The sequence below is a fragment of the Ambystoma mexicanum genome, chromosome 1q (genome assembly GCF_040938575.1).
Source record: "Ambystoma mexicanum isolate Mex_15411 chromosome 1q, UKY_AmexF1_1, whole genome shotgun sequence".
Lineage (NCBI taxonomy): Eukaryota > Metazoa > Chordata > Amphibia > Caudata > Ambystomatidae > Ambystoma > Ambystoma mexicanum.
The window spans coordinates 1,552,856,240-1,552,879,245 of record NC_090922.1 but is presented as its reverse complement, the minus strand read 5'-3'; the positions used below and the strand labels follow the sequence as shown (position 1 = coordinate 1,552,879,245).

The 23,006-nt window shown below is 46.4% G+C and overlaps 1 protein-coding gene and 1 long non-coding RNA gene across 2 annotated transcripts in view; one reads left to right on the top strand and one right to left on the bottom strand.

Annotated features, from left to right (window-relative positions):
• Nucleotides 1-23,006, top strand: part of LOC138552180 (zinc finger protein 658B-like) — a 42,019-nt gene that overhangs the window by 10,075 nt on the left and 8,938 nt on the right. The gene's annotated exons all lie outside the window — the stretch shown is intronic.
• Nucleotides 5,162-23,006, bottom strand: part of LOC138552212 (uncharacterized) — a 184,653-nt gene continuing 166,808 nt past the window's right edge. The window contains exon 3 of the long non-coding RNA XR_011295905.1: nucleotides 5,162-9,500. This is a non-coding gene — a long non-coding RNA (uncharacterized lncRNA). The remainder of the gene's footprint in view (nucleotides 9,501-23,006) is intronic.

Genomic DNA, 23,006 nt, shown 5'->3' with positions numbered 1-23,006 from the left:
TGGCGGTAAAGGTGCCAAAAATTGGCAAATTTGCCGCAGATTTCCCCCCAGCTCAGAGAAGGGGGGAAATCCGCCAAGATCATGATCTGGCGGACTCTTAAATGCGGCGGTAATAGCGCTACCACCACATTTAAGGGTTACCGCCAAACTCGTGATGAGGCCCATGGGGCCCATGGGGCCTCATCACGAGTTGGGTAGTAACGCCGGCGCTAATAGCGGTGGCGCTATCTGCCCTACCGCCAAACCCCCCGGCGCTATTAGCTCCGGATCACGGGTTTGCCGGTCCTGGAAGTCCCCATTCCCCACTGAGCCCATTCGGGAATGCCCCATTCCCCATTGGGCTCAATGGGGAATTTTCACGCTCATACCGCCAGCGGATTTCCCGCCGGCGGTATGAGCATGAATTGTCGGCGGATTTGGAGAACCCTTAAATCATGCAGTAATAGCGCTGCTGCCGGATTTAATGGTTACCGCCAAACTCGTGATGAGGCCCATAGTCTAGAAATTGCATTGGTATTGGTGAGTCGCGCTCTGCCTCTGAATGGTGAGTTGTACAAGGTTATCATGAGAACAAGTCAATTTAATCAAGTTTTCATCTGTGAGTGATTTTGTTCGCAAGCAGTCAGCCAACACGTGTTTCGCCCTAAGTCGTCCTCAAGGCTGATAAAATAACCATAAATCCATGAACACAAATTTGAACAATACATTATAAGTGAGTATGTAGAAGTCATAAAAAAGGCAATGTATTGTGAGAACCATGTGTGGTGAAAAAAGAAACAAGTAAAAAGTTGTATGTATGAATATACACGTGTTACAAACCACAGTTACACATTCGAATTGTGTATCCAAGTAATGGAAAGTTAAATCACAGTTGGTGTCACAGACGGAATGGTATGTAGAAGAACAGACAAAAAGACACTGGGCCTCACTACGAGTTCGGCGGCAGCCATGTCTGCATTACAGGCTGCTACATGGCTGCCACAAAGTCGCATACGGAACTGCCACCGGTGAATGGGCACTTACCGGCCCATTACGAGTTGAATGGGCCGCTAATTGCTCATTTGCGGGTGGCGGTAATGCCGGGCTCCTCATCCCCATAGGGCAGAGTGGGGATGAGGAGCATGGATGCACCGGCACCGTTTATAACGGTGCCGGTGCATCCATGTGTTTCCCTCATGGGTTCTGCACAGCCCGCCAGGTCAGACCTGGCGGGCTGTCAGGGACCCGCGAGGGAAACTCGGAATAAGGCTGTACGGTATGGACAGTGCCAGTGCCATACCAGCACCGTCCATACCGTACCGCCAGGGTCGTAATGAGGTCCACTGTCACAACAATTCACAAGTCATTTGAAATCTCACATTATTTACCTGATGTGTGGATGTGTGGTGCACCCACCTGTACATGGCCATTTTATGATATTCATTGGGTTTGATTATGCAAAGGTTCTGTGTTTTCTCCATGTGACAACTAATATGTGATCAGTTTAAGGCGTAAATACCTACAATAATATGAGGCATGCTAGACATTCCTATCGTAAATTGTATATGCCGTATGTGTATGTATAACCGTTCACCAGATTATAAATCATCACCTTATCACTGTAGGTGCGTAAAAGGGTTGTAGGAGACTCGCCCTTAATTTTCACTGATTGGCATATAACCTAACAATTAGAGAAAGATTGAATACGTTCTAAAATGCTGTGGAGACATCATAACAGTGATGCCATGGCAGTTCCTGTCTTACCAGTGCCAGGCGTTACAGTAGCATGGCGTGATTTCTTGGAAAAATTCTCCGGTAATTCTCAATGCAGAGGGTTCTTTCTCCAAGTGTAGTGTCTGTAAACGATGAGAGTATGATTGATCTAGAAGCCCTAAACGCTTAAAGCAATGATTGTTGAAAAGAGTCAATTCAGTTTTCTTACCACTTAGTGGCGCCGTGGTTTTGAGTCTGGTCTATCTGGGTTAGATCCCAAGTGTGGCATGCTGAGTCATCAGCAATATCTGTATGTGGACGAGAATACATGTGGACATGTAGGGGATCCTGTGTCCCATCCCAGGTCAGATAAGCACATGCATGACATGTGCTGGCCTCCGGCCATGTCCCAGCAGGCTCTTACCTTGTGTGTCTCCTGAATACCAAGTCATTTGCTTGCCTTTATGGGCAGATTGACCTGTTCAAGAGTCTGCAAAACATAGATGCTCTTTCCAAGGTGGGCTGGACACTGCAATGTCATCCAAGTATGCCATGCAAAAGTCCTATGTCCCATTCATAACTTGATTCACCATCCTCTGAAACGTGTCAGGTGCATTTTTAGTCCACAAGGCATAACTTTAAACTGGTCGAGGCCTCCTGGTGTGGAAAATGCAGTTTTCTCCCTGGCATGGTCTGTCAGAGCTATTTGCGAAAATAGGTCAGGTCAAATGTACTGAGGAACTTGGCTGAACCAAGGTTGTCCACTAGCTCATCTGTCCTGTATAATGAATGGGCATCAGTTATGGTGACTGCATTTAGAGCTCTATAGTCCACACACAATCTCAATTCTTTGGATCTTGCCTTTGGTACTAGTACAACTGGACTAGCCCATGGACGTGTAGATGGCTCAATAACCCCTAGACCAAGCATCTTCTTGACATCTTCCTTTATGTAGGTTCCGACATGATCTGACATTCAGTAACTCCTGCTTTTGACAGAGAAATAGTCACCAGTGAGAATATCATGCTGGTCCCAAGGGGTCAAGCCTGGTGTCAGTGAGAACAGGGAGGCAAACTGATTCAACAGAGCCTTGCACTCCTGTTGTGGCAGAGTCAGATCTGAAGAGTGTTTTACTCCTTCAGTAGTCTCATCTGAGGGTTGTACCCTGAGATCAGGGAGAGGCTCACTCTCCTCTTCCTCTTGATCAGAGGATAGCGGCAAAGATCCTAATTCTGGTTTGGAAACATAAGCCTTCAGGCGGTTTGTGTGAAAGACCCTAGGGGCTTCCTTGGAATTGCCCAAGTCCACTAAATAATTGACCTCTCCAAGTTTACCCACACCCTTGAAGGTTCCTATCCATTTATCCTGTCAGGCGCTCTGTCTTGTAGGTACCATAAACAAAACAAGCTGGTCTGGAGTAATCTCCACCATGTTGGCCTTCTGGTCATGCCAATGTTTGATCAGAGCCTGACCTGCTTTCAAGGTTGGTGTGCAGTCATAATGTCGACAGTCAAAATGTCGACAAATAAATGTCGAAAAACAATAATGTCGACAAACAAAAATGTTGAAATTTTTCGATATTTTTTCGAAATTTTGTATTTATTGTAAGAATAAATAAATAAATATATAATAGAATGTGTTGAGTATGAGGGGTGTTGGGTGAGGGGGGGTTGGGGGGGGGACCCCCCCCAATAGTAAATGATACTCTTTTTGGTTATTTATTTATTGAAAAAATAAATAAATAAATATATAATTAGAATGTGTTGAGTATGAGGGGTGGGAGGGTGGTGGTGGGGGGTGTGGGGGTGTCGTGGCAGGGGGGTGTTGGGTGAGGTGTTGATAGTTTTAAGTGAAATTTTTTTTGTCGACATTTTTTTTTCGAAAAAATGACTTTTTACATTATAAGTATAGGATGTCGACATTATTATTTTCGACATTATTATTTTCGACATTTTTTTTTCGACATTTTTGTTTGTCGACATTTTGACTATAAACCTTCAGGTTATCTGAAGCTTCTGTTATCATGACATGAGTGCCGTCCTCTTCCAGAGGCCTAGCACATAGTCACTGGCTCTCGCTGGCTGTAGGGAAGGAGCACTCTCCAACCCTTCCTTGATCAGAGCCAAAGGGACTCTGACTGGATGACTATAGAGAAGTTCAAAGGGGCTGAACCCAACCCCTGCTTGAGGGACTTCTTTATAAGCAAAGAGAAGGCATGGCAGTAGAAGGTCCCACTTTCTTCTAAGGGCTTCCTTAAACCTATCTACTAACCCATTTGTTTTGGGGATGGAAGGCTGTTGTGAACTTTTAGGTCACTCCACAGTTTTTCTACATGGTCTGCATGTAGTAGGATATAACATTTGACCTCCTTAGGACAACTTAACCTGGTAAACATATCAAGGAGGGCCTTAGCCACGGCCTGAGCAGTAACAGCCCTCATGGGTATGGCTTCAGGGTACCTGGTAGCATGGTTTAACACAACCAATATAAATTGGTTGCCTGAAGAAGTTGGAGAGTCAAGGAGACCAATAATGTCAATCCCTACTTTCTCAAAAGAGACTCGCACCACAGGGAGGGGAAACTAAAGATGTTGCATTCTTGGCTCCACTTTTGCCAGAGGTCTGACAAGTGTGGCAGCTCTTAAATAATGTATCTACACCAGCACCCATCTTGGCCCAGTAGAAGTACAGAGATAAACTATCTTTGAACCTCTTAAAATTGAAGTGGGCTACCAGAGGGTTCTCATGTGTCAACTATAGAAACTTCTGTCTCACCTCCAGGAGCACTACCAGTCTTCTGTAGTCCCCTGGGCAGACTCCATATGTTCACTGTAGAGGAGGCCTTCATCCCAGTAAAGCCTATGCTTCCCTGGCTCTTGCCCGTCCAGCTGGGAAGCTGTCTGCTGGCACAGACCTTCTAGAGAGGGACACTGTTTGACCTCTGCTGAAGTCTGTAGCTCTGGATGATCTTTAAGATCCTGATCTCCAATGCAGGGAAGGGTTTCTTCCAGCTCTGTGTCACCAGTAGCTGTCTCTGTTGAGTTTGGTTGGTTCTCCCACTCAGCCTCAGCTGGGGAAGGGGTCACTGAGATGCCCGGGGACTGTCCTCTCGGGGATGTCCTTGTCATGTGAGCAGGTTTAGGTTTAAGATTTTTCTTTCTCCCAGAGATCTTGGGTTTCCTCTTTGTCTCTTTCTGTTGCTTGGGAACAGAAGGGTGGCCTTCCTGTGAACTGGGGGTGTTGGAAATCTCAACCTCCCACTTCGAGTCTCTCACGGTTGCCTCTCTGGCCAATCTTGTTTGCTCCTGCTTCCTTTTGCTGGGAAGCTTGGGGGTACTAGATACAACTCCAAGAGTTTTTAGATAATTTCCAACAGGACTCTCCCTGCACTTCATTCTGTACACTGACACTGTGAAAACATAAAAATTGATATGAGGCTGAGAAGCCCAAAAGAAACACACCAACACAGGTTACAAAGGACATACAAGTGCTTTATTTAAAAGCTACAACAGTTACCAAAGTCAATTGACAAACGGATAGCTATTCGGCTCTCAGAGTAACGTAACGAACTTCAACGAGGGTTCGATGCATTAGTAGAGAGACCGTACATTCGGAATACTTGGGCTTTTATATCCTTTATCTAGCCCTTGGCCAACCCCCTCGCGGGTTAACCATTCTTGGGATCAGGCCTACGGTTCCTTGCCAGGTCAATCCTATAATGTATGCACTTTGATCATTTCCGCTGATACAGTTGTTCATTTACACATAGGTCAGTGATATGACAAAGTCTCAGTTCGCAACCCCGACAAGTGGCCTGCAGGCATATTAATTATTCGTGTGTGCGGAGGTCACAACGGCCAGAATCTCACTCAGAATGTTATTCAGCCTCCATTTTGATGTTCAGGGTGACTTCCACATTACAAGAGAACCTAAAATGGTGGCTAAATCCAAGATGGCGACTTACATTACTTTTCGTTAAGGTCAAGACCTTGCCGCGGAATCTATTTACATGATATTTTAGACAACTTAGCGTAGGCCAATACACATTCAATTACTGCGATAGGAAGCATAATATTATTTCAATTCCAACAACAGGTATTCTTACAGTCATATTATTGCACTGGATGAGAGTTCTGGCAGAATAGGAACCATCTGGACAGGGCCTCCACAGCAAGCTTAGTGTGGCCTTTGGGTGCCTTAGCTACATCCCCAGGTTTGAAAAAGCTGTCCTCAACCAATGTAATGCTTGACCCAGTGTCTCTAATGACAGGGGTCTCCGGACCATTTACAAGTACACTGTCCTTGTAATATTATTTGGTGTTATCTGGTATGGAGTTGTACACATCCACATTCTGTTGTTCCCACAGACTCAGGGACACTAAAGAAATACTAGCAGAGACTTCAGTGTGGTCTGCAGCCAATAGAAGAACGTTTCCACTTGCCATTTGTGCTTCTCCCTCAGGGATTAAGGCTAAGGGACGCAGTGTGGACCCCTGAAGGTCTACCTTACATCTGGGATCCCCTTTCATATGGTCAGTAGACCCACAAGCACAACATTTACCAAATGTTCTCTGGAATGGGGTTTCTGCTGACCTCCCTCTGGTTTGGCACCAGAGGTTTCACTAGACTGACCAGGTTTCCCATGGAATCTATCCTTGCTATGTTTGTGGCCATCTTTTGGATGGTTGGAATTAGAATTTTCTTTTCCCTCTTTCTTGTGCGGCTTCCCTTCTTCCTTTTTGTGAGTTGCCTCATGGTCCTTGTGAGTGGCCCTGTTGGCTACCCACCGCAGCCTGTGCTAACTTTTTGGGATCAATATCTTTTGAGTCAGCCAATTGCTGTCTCAGCTCAGGAGAGCAGGCATCAAAAATAGATTCTAACACAAAATGATTCCTCATTCCTTCAAAGGAGTTCACTCTGTAACCCTTAACCCAACCATCTTAAGTTCCTTAAACACTCGCATACCCAGGTAGCCCAAGCCCAAGGGGTACCATCAGTCTTTTTGAGGGTCCCAAACCTCTTAAGGTACTGGGAAGGAGGTATCCCAAATCTGGCTATTAATGCCAGTTTCACTGATTCATAATCCTTTCTCTCAAAGCACCCAACTCCATCACAGCTATTCAGGGGGAGCCTAAACATGAGCCATGGAATTAAATCATTCCCACTGATTCCTTGAAGACCATAGATGCATTCAAACGTACCCAGCCAATCCAACACATCAGGTTTAGGTTCATACATACTCACTGCTGCTTTGGGAAGGCGAGGCCTCTTGGGGGACTAGCAGACCTAGAGGACCCTGAAAGGGAAGCAGAATCAAGGGACATCCTTTTCATATCCAATCATGTTGCATCTCTTTCTCTTAGTTTCACCTCCTGATGTTTGGCTTCAGCTTGGGTATGTAATTTCTTGAATTCCAACTCTAATCTCAGTCTTTCAAGAGAAACAAGAGAAACATATTCTGGGCTTAACTGGGGACCTTGTGGGGTCCCAATGCAAAATGGCTGGAAAATGGCTGAGGCATAAGTGCAGGCTGTGGCAGAGAGGGTCTCTCTTCCCGAGACTCTTCTTCCTCCTCTGACTCTAACCTGACATCCTCATCATTATCTTCCATGTTACTTGGGGTAGTAGATGTTATAGACCTACTACCCAAACTTTGGTGATTCAACAAACGTGTCATCAATTCACATTCTTTTCCTTTCAGCGTCAGACCCCTGGTTTCTGCACGTGTCTTTCAGTTGATGTACTGTCGGAACAACCGGGGCTGCCTCATTAAAGTTATCCATATTTCGCATGTTACAATTGCTTCACTTTTTGATGGAGCTTAGCCTTGTGGCTATCAATGTAAGCACTCTACGGCCCTGACACCAGTGTTCGGCAAGAATTGATTTAGTAATCCTGTGGGAGACTACATAACACTTGTCCTTTTGGTAACCCAGCTTTTGGTATAGGCCTATACTATACAAGCTGGTAGTGTGACTGAGCAGCCAGGCTCATCCCAAGAGGGGTAAATGTGAGCTGTAGAGCTGTAGAAATGGAATTCGCAAATACAAATATCCAAGTAACACTTAGGGCCTCATTACCCGGTAGGCGGTGAGCCATGGCGCTATTAGCGCCATGGCTCATGCCGGTAAAATACCGGCACCGCCTTGGCGGAAAGGTGATTTACCGCCCCATTCCAAGGTTGGAGGGGCGGTAAATCCCCCTTCCGCTATTGCCCTTCCCCATTCCCATTTCTGCCCCATAGGGCTCTATCGGAATGGGGAAGGCGCTAATTACGGCACCGCAATTTTGCGGTGCTGTAATTAGCTCCGAGGTCCCTTAGCGGGTTGGATTTTAACGCCTGCAAAAAGCAGGCATTAAATCCCCCAACCCGCAAAGGGACCTCGTAATAAGGCGGTAGGGATTTACTGGTACCGATATTTTACCGGTACCGGTAAATCCCTACCGCCATCCGTGTAATGAGGCCTTTACACTCAAGATTTTTAGTTAAAATTATTCTTTATTTAATGGTCATTTTGAAATAAGCACTCTTTAAAAAGAGCAATATATGTAGCACTCAAACTTTACTTTTTCAGATTTCATACAAAGTTAGTAGATACTCTTTAGAGATGCTTCTTACACACTTCCTACACGCTGAGGTGACTTCACTAACTAGGACAGTAATTGCATTTATATATCACTAGTACACTTTGTAGTTCTGAGGTTTGTAGAAAAGAAAAGTAAAAGGAAGGAAACAAGATTAAACAGGTTTTCAGAAGAGGAATCTCATGTCTTGTTAACCTCTTTTGCTAAATCCACGGACCAAGCTATGTGCTTGCCTTTCGCTGAACCCACAAGCGTTGTTCATCAATGACAATATATTGTATACAGTAAATGCCCAACTTTTTCTTCTGACACTAGCCCTTGTGCAATCGTGTACTTTGTATTCTGTGGCACAGCTTTCTTAGCTTGTTCGTAACATTTGTAAATCATGACAATGTGAGCACTTTTAAATCTTTCAATGAAGTCTAGATAAAAACCTTTCCCAGCAATGTTAGTTTAAAACCATTGTATCACTTATGCGGGACAGTAATTATCAAAGTCAAATGGACTAGAAGAATGTGCAGGGAGGCAGGACAGCCAAAGTCAATTGGAGCACAGTCTGTGGAGCTGAGGCACTTCTTAGATGATAATGGTCTTGCACAAAGTTAGAGAGTTTGTTGAAGAAAAACCACTGTAGGGTCACAAGCTGTTAAACTTGTGAAAGTTAAATCTGAAATCAACTCCAGAAAAAGAAGCTACAGCTAGTCTCAACTGAGAAGAGCAAGCTGCAGACACCGAGGTAAGTACCCCAAGTCAGAACAGTACCTTTGGTTAGAAGAAGAGGGTCCAGCTGGCTTCTGTCTGGTTTCAGCAATGCAGATCCTGTGGTCCTGGGCCTCAGACATGGGTACAAGAGGGAGGACGTCTGGGGACTCCTGCGGCAGCAATTCGAAGCTCGCTGGCAGCTATGGCTTCTCTTCGGATCAGCAGCACTTTGGGGTTTCAGCGCCCGGTAAACAGTACCACTGGTTGGGCTTCCTTCACTTCTTGAGTCCTGCACTCTGGTGAGGAGACGTGAGCTCTGGTCGTCCTGCTTCTGGAGGGTGCTGGGGAGATTCTGGGAGCTTGTGGCCGGATCACAGACGTTGCACTTGACTACGGATTTCTTGACCCCTGGCACTCAGTTCCTGCAGCAGCAAAGAAGTTCAGCCAGTCGAGGAAGGTGTTCCAGTGGAGTTCGTCTCAGGGTTAGTTGGTTTTGGGCCTCTTCTGAGAGAGTGACCTTCCCTATGATACAGATGGGATAAAAGTTCAGTTAGAAGAGCAAAATACCACCAGGTATTCACCACCCAGAAAAGAAATGAAGGACAGATTAGTACCAGAGCAGTGAGGAATATGGGTGTAATATTCAATCAGAGAGCGACTAACCTGAATTAACTGGGAAGCTACTAAGAATGGAAGATTAGAAATATGTGGCAACAAAACTCTTTTTGTGATGTTTTCCGATGGAACTCTGGGATATGAGTAGCAGCACAAGAATTAGGAGGTTTAAATGAGGGAGGGTAAAAGGGAAGGGTAGTTAATATGGTTAGTTAGAAACCATTTTCCTGTACGAATGAGGGTGCTCTAATGGGGACAGCAGTGCAATGGAAAACAGCAATGCCTCTAAAGTTCAAAGCACTCAGATTTTGAAAGAAAGATTTGTTACACGCCGAAACTCGGAGGTATCACGGCGTAGGTTAAATAGTAGTGCTTTTCTGTTTACAGAGGAAGTTACAATACAGGTAGGATTAGTTGCATAGTTAGAAACCATACAGGCGGTACAATTTGGGTGACATAGTAGTTACAGATACATCTAAGCATTTCAGGATAAAGTAATCATTTTAGGATCACAATTCTGCATCGCCAAACTAAACGACACCTTCAGCATAGACAGCAATATCATCCAAGTTGCTAAAGAATTAAAAACTCAAGGTTTCTACTTGGACTCGTTTGGCGCACAGAGTAAAACCCAAGAAAGACCTCACAAACAGAAAATGGCGAAAAAAGAAGCCCGGGGCCATTTTGACAAAATGGTTACCCATGGGTGCTGTTCTGCAGCTGAGGATTCAACCTGCGGTAGAAAAGTACAATGGTAGGAATATTAAACTACTGCCACCAGCCATTTAAAGTAGTGAGGGTAACATAAAATGTTTACATGAGTAAGTAGGAACAAGGGCTACTAGGTAACCCCCCAGCACTCCACATATGGTGTATGCTGGGTCTACAAATTAATAAACGTAAGTAAAGTCAATTTCACTTGACTATTCTTGGGAGCAGTAGTTTATCCAAGAGAAGGTATTTAAACCTTATGAGAAATCTAAAGGATTTCTCAGTGACACTGCACTGAAGGTGCTCTGTGTCACAATACAAAAAGTAGATGCCTATGGAGTTTGTCAGACTCCAAAAACAAAGGAAACATGTAATCCAAATCAGGTCAAAACACATGAGAGAGTAAGAAAAAGGTCTCACTCACTCCAGGGGTAACATTAAAAAGTCATAAAGTCCAGCAAAAGAGCTGGGGGCCTCTAAGGTTTTCAGGAAATTAGCACATAAATGAGAATTCTCCCTAACACTGGCTCATCCTCAAGGTGAGAAAATAATTGAATGCCATCTGCACTAGCATGTTGAGGTCCAGACCCAAGCAGCATGTCCATTTGAACTCTCCGTAGACAGCTGTACCAATGCCCAAACTCTGGATTCTTAACCATGGCCAACATTTTCTGTAATCCCATCAGCCACATGTGAAGACAGGCAAGGGGCTGATCAGCAACATCTAGGCTCAGCTGCACTCCTATTTCTGTCTGGGAGTTCTAGAACTGGGGCCGGCTTAAGCTTAAGGCGATTGGCCGGCAGAGACCCGCTGAGGGTTCTGTGGCAGGCAGAGGCCCGCTGAGGCTTCTGTGGCAGGCAGAGGCCCGCTGAGGCTTCTGTGGCGGGCAGAGGCCCGCTGAGGCTTCTGTGGCGGGCAGAGGCCCGCTGAGGCTTCTGTGGCGGGCAGAGGCCTGCTGAGGCTTCTGTGGCGGGCAGAGGCCCGCTGAGGGTTCTGTGGCGGGCAGAGACCCGCTGAGGGGTCTGTGGCGGGCAGAAGTCTGCTGAGAGGTGTGTGCTGTCTGCACAGCCTCAGAGATGGAATGGGATTCCCTGCCAGTTATGACATCTTGGGGGGAATTTAAAGGGGTCTGGTGTGCCTCTCCTGTCCTGGCTCTTTAACTGAAATTACCTACTCTCCTATCAAATTGCAGGTAACAAAGACAACGTAATATTCATGGTTAATGAAAAGCATCCCTCAGTCAACAGGATTGAAGAACCCAAATAATCCAGGGGCGGAAACATCAATATCTATGGTGGGGAAATCTGCAAAAAGAAAAATGACCCTCTGTTTCCTTGACAGTTAGAAACAATGGACCATCACTCCGGAAACATCTAGAGAACAGGTGACCCGCACAGAAGAGAATATAAAATGGGACAGCAACTTCTTGTAAACGTTCAAAACTCAACTGAAGGCTCCAACGATCCAATAACGATTCAAAAAAGTGCCTCTTCTGTATTAGTACTGGGCGAGGGAGGGGTGGCCTCCCAGTCAATGAGGAGGCTCGTAAAGGTTTCCTTACCACACAGGGAAAGACCCTGCTACGGGCCCCCTCAGAGCATGAGGCTATCATTTTCCCTTACTGGGATGGGAACGAACGTACGTGCGTTCGCACATTCCCAGCCCCTCTCGTCCCACACCCAGCCACCTTTTCCATATATCAACTCCCCTCCCTACCCCAACCTCACTTACCTGTGCTGCTCTGTCCCACGCTGTTGCCAGAAACTATGTGCAGTTCCTTCTACCTGATCCATGGAGGTCATTTTGTTTGTTTACTTTTTTAAATATCTTTTTAATAGCCACCATGGAAAGGGAGAAGGGACAACTTGTAATCCCTTTTCCCCGATCCATGGCGGCCATTTATTTTGCTTACGCACCATTTCACAACTCGAGAAAAAATACTATTAGTACCCTGATACAACATGCCTGGGTACTAATAGCAACAGAATCCTCAAAAGGGGGGCATTACTGTTCGGGTAATGCCTCCGGGGCTACATTAAAACCCTTGCATTGCTCGGGCTTGTAATTATACCCGACTGGTAATGCCCCCCCGCCACCCTCGGGTTCTATTGCTTTATTAAAAGTGGCTGAGCTCGTCATGATGTCCTTCTACACAGCAGGGGTCTCCATTAGAGCCTCGGGCATTGTTGCAGTGTGTTGGGACAGCTAGGAAAGGTCCCTACAATCAGAGGTTTCTGTTATTAGTACCATATTTGTGACTGGGTGGTGTAACAAACTGGGCGCAATGTTACAATTCCATATGTATCCAGTATAGTTAAATATGAATGGGATATTTATTTTATTTATTTGCATTTGTATAGCGCACTTGCAGCCCGGGGGCATCGAGGCGCTGTTACAAGAATTTGTAGGAATTTTGATTCATAGGTTAGACAGGTGACCAGAGGTCTCTTGGTTACAAAAACACAAACTATAGTTACATACAGAAGCAGGATAGGAAGCTTACTTTTACATTTCAAACAAAAAGCTTAGTTTTAATAGCTTTGCGGAATGCTTGGTGGGACTTGGATCATTCTTAAGTGAGTGGGTAGTGCGTTCCAGTGGGTGGCGGCCAGAGTGGGAAAACTGGAGCCCCCGGCCCAGACTTTGCGTGTTTTAGGTGTGACAATCATGTTTGAGTAGCACTTCCTTAGGGGTCTTGTGGCAGTGTGCTTGGTGATTCTTTGGGCCAGGTATGGGGGGAGCAAGTTCATGGAGGCATTTGTGAGTGAGGGCAAGAGTTTTGAAGACAATTCTTTCTTGGACCGGGAGCCAGTGGGCCTGTCTTCTCACTTCGGAGATGTGGTCTTTTCTTAAGGTCCCTGTGGCCGCCCTTAGTGCGTTATTTTGGACAAACTGGAGTTTGGCCAAGTTTTTGTTGGAGATCCCAACGAGTAGGGCATTGCAGTAGTCCAGCCTCGATCCAATTATTGCCCAGGCAATGGTGATGCAATTCTGGGGTGATAGGAAGGGTCTAGCAGCGTTGAGAACTTTAGAGTAGTAGGCTGACAAGGAGACAATGGCATTGACCTGTCTATCCATGTTCAGATCAGAGTCCAGGTAGACTCCGAGTGTCTTAACGTTGTTGGAGACCTTTATGGGAATATTGTCAATAGTGAAGGATGTGTACTGTTCACCGAGGTTACCCAGGGTGGATGGTGACCCTATGAGCAGAAGTTCAGTTTTTTCACTGTTGCGGGAGAGCCAATTATCTGCCATCCAAGATTGGATGGTGGCGTAAATGGTGGTGAGTGTGTTTGTATCTGCTATGTTGTCCCACGTGATCGGGATGAGCACCTGTGTGTCATCCGCATAGTTGGTATACGATATGCACAGGGAGTCAAGGATGCTGAACAGAGGCCTCGTGAAGTGGTTGTAGAGCGTGGGTGGGATACACGAACCCTGTGGAACACTGCATTTGATGTGGCTAAGGGTAGCACAGGCTGAGTCAGCGAAGACTTTCATGGCTTTCTTGGAGAAAGGAGGTAATCCATTCACATGCTTTGGGGGAGAAGTTAGCCTGAGTTGCTAGATGGTGGCACAGAGTGTTGTGATCATCCAAGTCAAAGGCTGCGAATAGGTGCAGGAGCAGAAGTAGAGCAGGTTTACCTGTGTCTCTCAGATCGTCCATTTGGTTCTTTAAATCCAGGAGAGCCGTTTCGGTGCCATGTCGTGTGCGGAATCCAGATTGCCAGAGGCCGAGGAGACGGTTGTCTTCCAGGAACTTTTGGATTTGCAGGTAGGCTGCTTTGTCCAAAATATTAAGTAAGAATGGTACAGTGGTAATGGGTCTATAGTTCCCAGGGACTGTTGGGTCCATGGATGGTTTTTTGAGGAGTGGGCATACCCACGCCTCCTTAAGTCCAGTTGGAACGTGGCCAGCCTGGAAGGATGAGTTGATAAATGCGGTTTGGAAGAGAACTAGGATATATGCCGAGTCTTTGATGAGTTTGGCTGGACAGGCATCCCCCTTGCAGTTAGAAGGTTTGATCGATTTCAGCAGGGCGATGACTTCCAACTCAGTCATATCTTTGAAGTCAAACAGTGGGGAGGACTTGGGGCCTCATTACACGGATGGCGGTAAGGATTTACCGGTACCTGTAAAATACCGGTACCGGTAAATCCTTACCGCCTTACTACGAGGTCCCTTTGCGGGTTGAGGGATTTTGCAGGCGTTAAAAACCAACCCGCAAAGGGACCCAGGGAGCTAATTACGGTACCGTAATTAGCGCCTTCCCCATTCCTATTGAGCCCTATGGGCCAAAAATGGGAATGGGGAAGGGCAATGGTGGAAGGGGGAATTACTGCCCGCCAACCTTGGAATGGGGCGGTAATTCCCCTTTCCGCCAAGGCGGTGCCGGTATTTTACCGGCATGAACCATGGCGCTAATAGCGCCATGGTTCTCCGCCATCCGTGTAATGAGGCCCTTGGTCTTTGTGGGCGTGGGGAAATTACTGTCCAAGTTGGCTATTGGGCGGGAGAGGGCTCTTTGATGGCTGCACATTTTGGTTTGAAGAGAGTTGAGCTTGTCTAGCATGGCAGATTGAATACTGTTTTTGTCTTTGAAAGAGGGGGGAGGAGAGGATGGCTTTTCCAATTCCCTAAAAATGGTGAATATTTCTTTGGACCCAGATTTGGTGTCATAGATCCTTGAATTGAAGGAAGCAGCTTTGGCTAGGGTGATGTTGGCTTTGTATGATTTGGAAATGGCTTTGAAGGCATTTCTGGTGGCTTCCGATGGGTTGGCTTTCCATGCAGAAAGGGCAATCCTCTTCTGAGAGCGTTGGTCAAGGAGTTCTTTTGAGAACCATGTGTTAGAATGTTTGGCTTTTTTGGCTTTTCTGAGGGTGAGTGGCACAATGGCGTCAACTGCTTGGGTGACGATATCTTTGAAGGTGTTAGCTAGGGTTTCTGGGTTATTAGAGAATGGGGCCTGCAGGGCAGGGTTGAGAAAATAAGATGCTATGTTCTCAGCTGTCAATTGGCGCAAACTCCTCGCGAGGGATGCTGGGCAGGGGGCGATGGGCATATGGGGCCCTTTTTTAGTATTGAGGTTGAATTGAATGTAGTGGTGGTCAGACCATGGGATGGGAGTGTTGGCAGTGATTTGGATGGAGCCATTATGGTGGCTGATCCAGTCGAGTGTGCGCCATTTGAGGTGGGTGGGCTCAGAGATAGATTGCGAGAAGCCCACGGTGGATAGGGCTTTCTTGAGTGATTTGGCGTGGGAGTCCTTGGGGTCATTGAGCCCTAGGTTTAGATCACCCACGAGTATGACTTGGGACGTCTTCTTGTTGTTGTCAGACAATGAGAGGATGAGGGTGTCCTGGAAGTCTGTGATGGGCCCAGGAGGTCTGTAGACAATATGCATGGTTATGGTGCAGTTATGGGAGACATACATTTTTAATGGGAGGTAGTCACTGTTGTGGTCAAGTTGCCCTACCGCTTCTCTGATGGCAAAGGTTTCCCTGGCAATGGCAATGTCAGCAGGTGATCCGGGAGTCATATGTCATTTGAACTGAGCCAGTTTAGGGTTTTGCGCCTAAGGGGTTTTGCGCCTAAAGCATTGGAAAGATTGGTCCACTTTCAAGTCTTGAGGAAATACTTTCCAAATCTGTGCCGCCATTACCGTGAAGCTGCTTACACCTGCTTTTTTTAGTTGGAATCTGTGCACTACCAGACAAAAAGAGTTGGCTTATTCTGGAAGGGCGTGATGTGGATTTTTTGACCATTCTCTCAGCGAGTTAAAGTGGCGCTGCATTATTAAGGCATTTATGGGTTAATGAGACCGTTTTAAACAGAATTTTGTCATTGATGGACAGGCATTTGTTCTGTCTCCTCAGCTCCGAGATGTGCTCTCTCCTAGGCATACCAAGTGCGGTTCTAAGGGCATTATTCTGGAGAATTTGGATTTTATTAACAATAAACTTACTTGCACCCAAGTAAAAGGCATTGCAGTAGTACAACTTCGAGAGGATGAGGGCACTGGCTTGGATAGTGCAACTTTCTATTGAGAGGAATAGCTTGCAGGCCCTAATTAATTTACAAGTGTATGCAATGACGTTGGCCATTTTGTCCATATGTTTACTTAGGGTTAAAGCTGAATCTAAGTAAAAACCTAGAGTTTCTACCTCCTTGACCACTTTGATATTGTTCCCATCAATGTTAAATGATGCATATTTGGTGCTATATTTGTTCAGCTTGGCAACGGTACCAAGTATCAGGAGCTCCGATTTATCATTATTCAGGCGTAGGCCATGGGCGGCCATCCATGCCTGGATGATTAGATACATTTTATTCACTAAGGCCATGTTCTTGTCATAATCTCCCGAGAGAGGTATAAGGATATGGGTGTCATCTGCTTAATTGGTGTAGATGACACCCAGATGGTCCAGATCATCAAATAATGGCTTTGTGAATATGTTGTACATTGTTGGTGAGACGCAGGATCCTTGCGGTACACCACAGGTTATTGGGATGGGGTCTGCTGCCACTGACCGAGAGCGAACTCTCATGGTCCTATTGTTTAGAAAGGATTGGATCCATGTTTGGGCGTCCTGGGAGAAGTGGGCCACTGGGCCCAGGTGTTTGCAGAGTACTTTATGGTCCACCAAATCGAAGGCAGCGGACAGATCAAGGAGAAGTAGCATGGCCATTTTCCCTTGATCCTTCCATTCATCTATCAGGGTCTTTAGATCGATCATTGCCATTTCTGTACCATTGTGTGGCCTAAAACCCGACTGGCAGGCACCTAGGAGGTGGTTAGTCTCTAGATACTCCTGTATCTGAAGGTAAGCTACTTTATCTAGTATTTTAAGTAAAAATGGTACAGTTGTGATCGGCCTATAATTTGTAGGAATAGATGGGTCGAGGGAGTTTTCTTTAAAAAGGGGTAGAACCTATGATTCTTTTAGGTTGCTAGAAACAGTACCTGATGAGAAAGATGCATTCATTAGTTTAGAGATAAATGGCGCCAGGCCTCTGGCAGCGTCTTTAATTATCTGAGCCGGACAGCTGTCTCCCTGGCATCTAGTAGATTTGAGAGAGGTAATGATTTCTTCTACCTCGGTGATGGAGACTTGTGAGAATCTGAACTGTTGTGGTGATTTTGTGGAGTGAACTGGAGTTTTGGCGTGCATGTCTGGGTTGGGAATGTTTGCTTTTTTATCCGCAATTTTGTTCTGTAGTAGTGCAATTTTATTCGTTAAGGCATTCTGGATATTAGTACACCAGAGTTTATCCTTCAAGCAGTTATTAGTGGGGGGAGGGAGGCTTCCAGTTCTCTTAAGATCACAAATAGTTCCTTGGTACTTGAGCTTGCTTTATTGATCCTCTCGTTGTAGGTATCCTGTTTAGTACGTATTATTTCTTTTTTGTAGGTGGCAGAAATATTAATCAGTTTTGTTTTCCTCCGAGGGTAGCAGTCTCCAAGCGACTTCCAGTTTTCTTTTTTCCCACTCTGAGGGATTTCAATTGTGGAGTGTACGCGGTGTTCAAGTGAGCTCTTTGTTTACTTTTGTGCATTTTTAGTGGGGCGATTTAAGTCTAAGGCTTTAGTCATGGTGGTGTTGTAGGCATCTACTAGGGTGACTGGATCGGAGGAGTCCGACAATGAGTTAAGGGTAGGTACAATGTGAGGAATAATCTTGTCGACCTTGATATTCTTTTGGTCCTGTCGAGGAGTGGCGGTGCAATTAGATTAGCTTTAGGCGTTGGGCTGTTAGCTGCTAGGGTAAAGGACAGCAAGAGGTGATCTGTCCATGATTGATGGGTAATATATGTAATTGAAGTTTTGCAGTTAAGGTCAGCCACCCAGTCTAAGGTTCTGCCTTTGACATGGGTTGGCTGGGTCACTCTTTGTATGAGTCCAAATTCAGTGAGCACGTTCGACACTGCAGTAGCTTATTGGTAGTTGGGATCGTTGAAGCCGAGGTTGAAGTCCCCAACAATATTATTTGAGAATACTCTTTGGTATTGTCAGATAGTATTATGGAGATTTCCTTCTCGAAAGAGATAATGGGTCCAGGTGGTCTGTATAGTAGGTGTATTGTTACTGTGCGTGAGCTGGAGATGGGTAGTTTAGCCCTGAGAAGTTCACAAGATTTGATTACTGTGAGGGGGCTATTCTCATGGCTAAGCTAGATGTGGTGATGAGGGCAATACCTCCACCTCTGGAGTCAACTCTGTCTGCTCTTATGATGTTTTAGTTTCAGGTACTGCTAGTAGGAGGGCTGGGCCTGCAGCTGCATGTAACCAGGATTCTGTTATTGCTAAGAGGTCGAGGTTATCTGCCATGGTCAGGTCCGCTATCTCCAAGGCGTGCGCCACCAGTGATCTGGCATTAATTAGGGCACATTTGATGTTTGGGGTGTTAGTAGTTGTCTGACAGGCAAAACTTTTGCTCTGGCTTACTTTTGTTCTCATGGTATTGTTTATTTTAGGACTCTGTGTGGTTGGGGTAGCATGGTTGTTTTTTCTAGGGTTAGATTTGTTGGTAAGGTTGTTCCCTTTATTAGGATGGCATGTGTTGGCTAGAGTGCTGATTGGTGACTCATATAGTTTTGGTAATTTAGCACGAAGTCTGTTATTTCTAGAGGATAAGGAGCATGGTATATATAACTTTGCTTCTTACTACAAGTCCCAGAATGCCCCTCTACCTATGGATAATAGTGGACTTTAAGTTCCCATAAGTATTCATGAGTTTCTTGTCTTCTCAAATGTCCCGCATCAGCCGCGCATGCGCACCGGGTATCTTATCTCACAGAAACGTACTGGTTGGTGCAATGCTGTCGTGATGGCTTGCTGGCATAAGCGCTAAGGTCAGGGTCACACCACCTCCCCATCAGACACCTTTGAGACCTGGACTCCCCCCAGGGGAATGAGCATTTGCCTGCCACGAGCAACAATGTTCAGCATGCCCCAATCCAGCTCCCTCGCCACGCTGCAACCCCTCTCACACACTGGTTTGGCTTTTGGCATCCCACTCTCCTCCAGATATTTCGGGGACCTCCATCTGCAACTTCCTGTTCTCTGGCAAAACCTCTCTAAGGAATGTGAAGGGATCCCCTGCTGGACTCAGCCACGCAGCCTCCCTTCTGCTCTCCTAACTGCTTCTGTGGGTATTTTTGAATGCCCCATCTTTTATACACCTGAGGCTTGTTAATATGTTTCAGGCGTGAGTCCTTGGCCTCCCCTGCCTGACTTTCATTGGGCCATTTAATAGGACATTCCTGCCCTTTCAGACCCCTTTTCTCATGGCCAGTCTTGAAGTAGTGTTTAATAGAGTGCGGGTGGGTAGAATTGCTGTCAAGTCCCTGACCTCACCTGACTCCATTAATGGGACAGCCTAATGGTGTTATGTAGTAGGCCTCCCCTTGTATTCCCTTGCTGTACCTATGAGTAATCTGCATTACTCTCAATCGCCTGTTCCTCGTCCTAGTACTTGGAAATGGGGAAGGGGAGATTGGGTGAGAGTGGAAATATACCTTGAAGGCTGAATGAAGGGGTTTCTGATGTAAAATCGGGAGGGGGGGGAATACCATGGGCCTCATTACACGGAAGGCGGTAATGGTTAACAGCCACCGTTAATGGTAACGGTGACCGTTAACCATTACCGCCTTACTACGAGGTCCCTTAGCGGGTTGGTGCTTTAACGCCTGCTTTTTGCAGGCGTTAAAAACCAACCCACTAAGGGACCTCGGAGCTAATTGCGGTGCCGTAATTAGCGCCTTCCCCATTCCCATAGAGCCCTAAGGGGCAGAAATGGGAATGGGGAAGGGCAATGGCGGAAGGGGGATTTACCGCCCCTCCAACCTTGGAATGGGGTGGTAAATCCCCTTTCCGCCAAGGCGGTGCCGGTATTTTACCGGGATGAGCCATGGCGCTAATAGCGCCATGGCTCACCGCCTTCCGTGTAATGAGGCCCCATGTCTTGGTATTGGTTTTGTGAGAATGGTTGGGATTGTTGTGTTTCTGATAATAAATATGTGATGCCTCTAATCTTCCCTTTCTCACCTCAGGATTATAGTTATGTGTATGATATTGAATGTTGTTTCTGATTTCTTCTGATTGAGACTATTGGGGTTGTTGTAATGAAGACACGGCTCATTTCTCATCTTCGGCGAGGAGGAACTTGTTGCAGCCAGCACGAGGCTGCAGAAGCCTGATCAGTACACAGCCGACATTAGGTAAACCCAGCAGGGCTTGGTCATTATGGTGTTTGTTACCGTTTGCGTGACGAAGCACAATGTTTGTGCTTTGCCTGCGCTGCTGGGCATTACTTTACTGCTGAAGCACTCCGCTTCATCTACCAAGCCTTGAGGCCTGTTTAATATCGTATTTGGCCATAATGCTAACAGGGTGCTTTGTGAGCAGCACGTTTCAAGATGGCCGTCCACCTCCCCTGAGCACCAGAGTGCTCTGCTGCCTGCCCTGCACTCCGTTGATTGTGCCTCCTTTCCTTCTTGTGGGCCAATCGGAAACCAGCAGGCAAAGTGCCGGCCTCCCAACATCAAGGCCAACCACTAAGGGCCCTATCTGTATCCGTCTGGGCCTGGAATACTCGGAAGGCCCCCCATCGCCTCCCCACAGCACCTCACGCTCTACCACCTCTCAGCTACATGGAACAGCAACCCAACATGCAGCCAGCTACCCCACAAACTTGTGCCTCTGGAGCTTTGTTCTCCCATTAAGAATACGTGTGAGTCATGTCCTGACTACGGTTATGCCTATTCAGTAACTCACAAATCTGTTTAACCTAGGTGTGTTTCAGGAAGTAACTGTGAAAACAAGGGTGCACAGTCTGTGGCTCACAGCACAACCGTCACGAGAGTTAAGGAATGTCAGGTGTGAGCAAGGGTGCGGTTGCAGAGAGAGGGGTCGTCGGGTTGATAAATTGGCTCTATCTTTTTTCTTTAAAAAGAGGAAGAGTCTCGCAAGGAGGAGGAGGTTGTTCCACGAGGGATGGAAGAGGCATTCGTCTGGGCTTATTAGCCTGCCTGGGAAAACAGTACGGGAGGGCAGACGTGAACAGACGCAGAGGCGACAGCGGAAGACCACGGTTGCCATGCGGAACGTCACGAAGGAGGAATAACCACGATACCCCAGAAACCAGAGAATGAGGGGGGAATACTGGTCCAGACGAATATGTTCCCTTCCCAGAGCCCACAATGTTAGGAATGCGCAGAACAGGGCCACATTGCCCGGAATTGTCAAAAAAAGCAAATTTAACCCATGGATATTGGGCTATTTGATGTACAACGTGTAGGACCCTACCAGGGAGAACAAGGCTCACATCCCAGACCGCAATACCCCTATATCTGTGAGGCTGAAGTGGAAGTAATCCCCACCAAAGCACTGCTGGACTCCAGAAGTCTTCAAACAGTTATCAGCACACAATTTGTAGGTGGTGAGAACAATTGGAAAGAACGAATACCGATACGTTGTGTGCATGGAGCTGTGAACGTTTTTCCGACCCAAGATCAAGGTGAAGTTGACTGGGGAGGCCTTAAAAGTCAAGGCTGCTGTGCTACCTGTGCTCCCTGAACCTCTAGTGGTGGGGTCAGATGTGGCACTAATGCCTCAACTTATCTAGTGCATTGAATGAAATTGGTTGGCTAGAACTCCCTTCTGGAAAGAGGAAATTACGCCTCCGGCCGGTCGAAGCCATAATAGTCAGGCAGAGAAATGGGCACTACAGATAAGGTGGCAGGAAAAAGGTGATGATGCCCGTCACTGTCGATTGGAAGATAGATGAGCAAGGGGACAGTTACCGGTTGACACAAGAGTTGGACCCCACTTTAAGTAATTGCCCGAGTCACGGTGAGCAAGGGAACAAAGACCAAGTGCCACACTTTATACACGAAAAAGGTCTGTACTATCGGGTGGTACAGCAACCCGGGTGGAAGAACCGCCTTAAACAGATATTTGTCCCTAAAAAGTTTTGGCCTACAGTATTGGAAGTTGCTCATGTGCAAGTGGGAGAGGGCCACTTCCGGTCCGGGAAAACGTTACAGGAAATCCTGGCACGGTTCTTCTGGCCTGGAGTGTATGGACAGACGCAGAGGTTCTGTCAGCAATATGATGAGTGTCAGAAAAAGAACATAGATAACATTCTGAAAGCTCCACTAATTACTGTACACTTCCAACAGATAGAAATGGACATTGTGGAGCCACTTGATCGCTCCAGTAGAGGACTTAAATATTTATTGTTAATTGTGGACTATGCTACCTGATACCCGGAAGCATTTCCCCTATGAAGCATTAGAACGCAACAGGTATGTGACACCCTAATGCTGTGTATTGCTCGAGTGGAGATCCCCAAGGAGATCATCACGGACCCGGGAACTAAGTTCATGTCAGCCATATTGAAGCATATATTTCAAACCCTCCACATAGAACATTGGAAAACATCAGTCTACCATCCACAAACTGATGGTCTGGTAGAACCGTATAATCAGACGATCAAACAGATGCTGAGGAAATCGATGACACCCACCGACAAAGACTGGGATCGAATGGTGCTGTGGAGCCTCATGACTCTTCGAAATGTGCCACAGTTATCCACTGGATCCGCCCTCTTTCAGCTATTGTTGGCCGACAAGTGAGGTCCCTCATGGATTTCCTGAAGGAGGAGTGGGAGGAACAGCCCCAACAAGAGGTACCT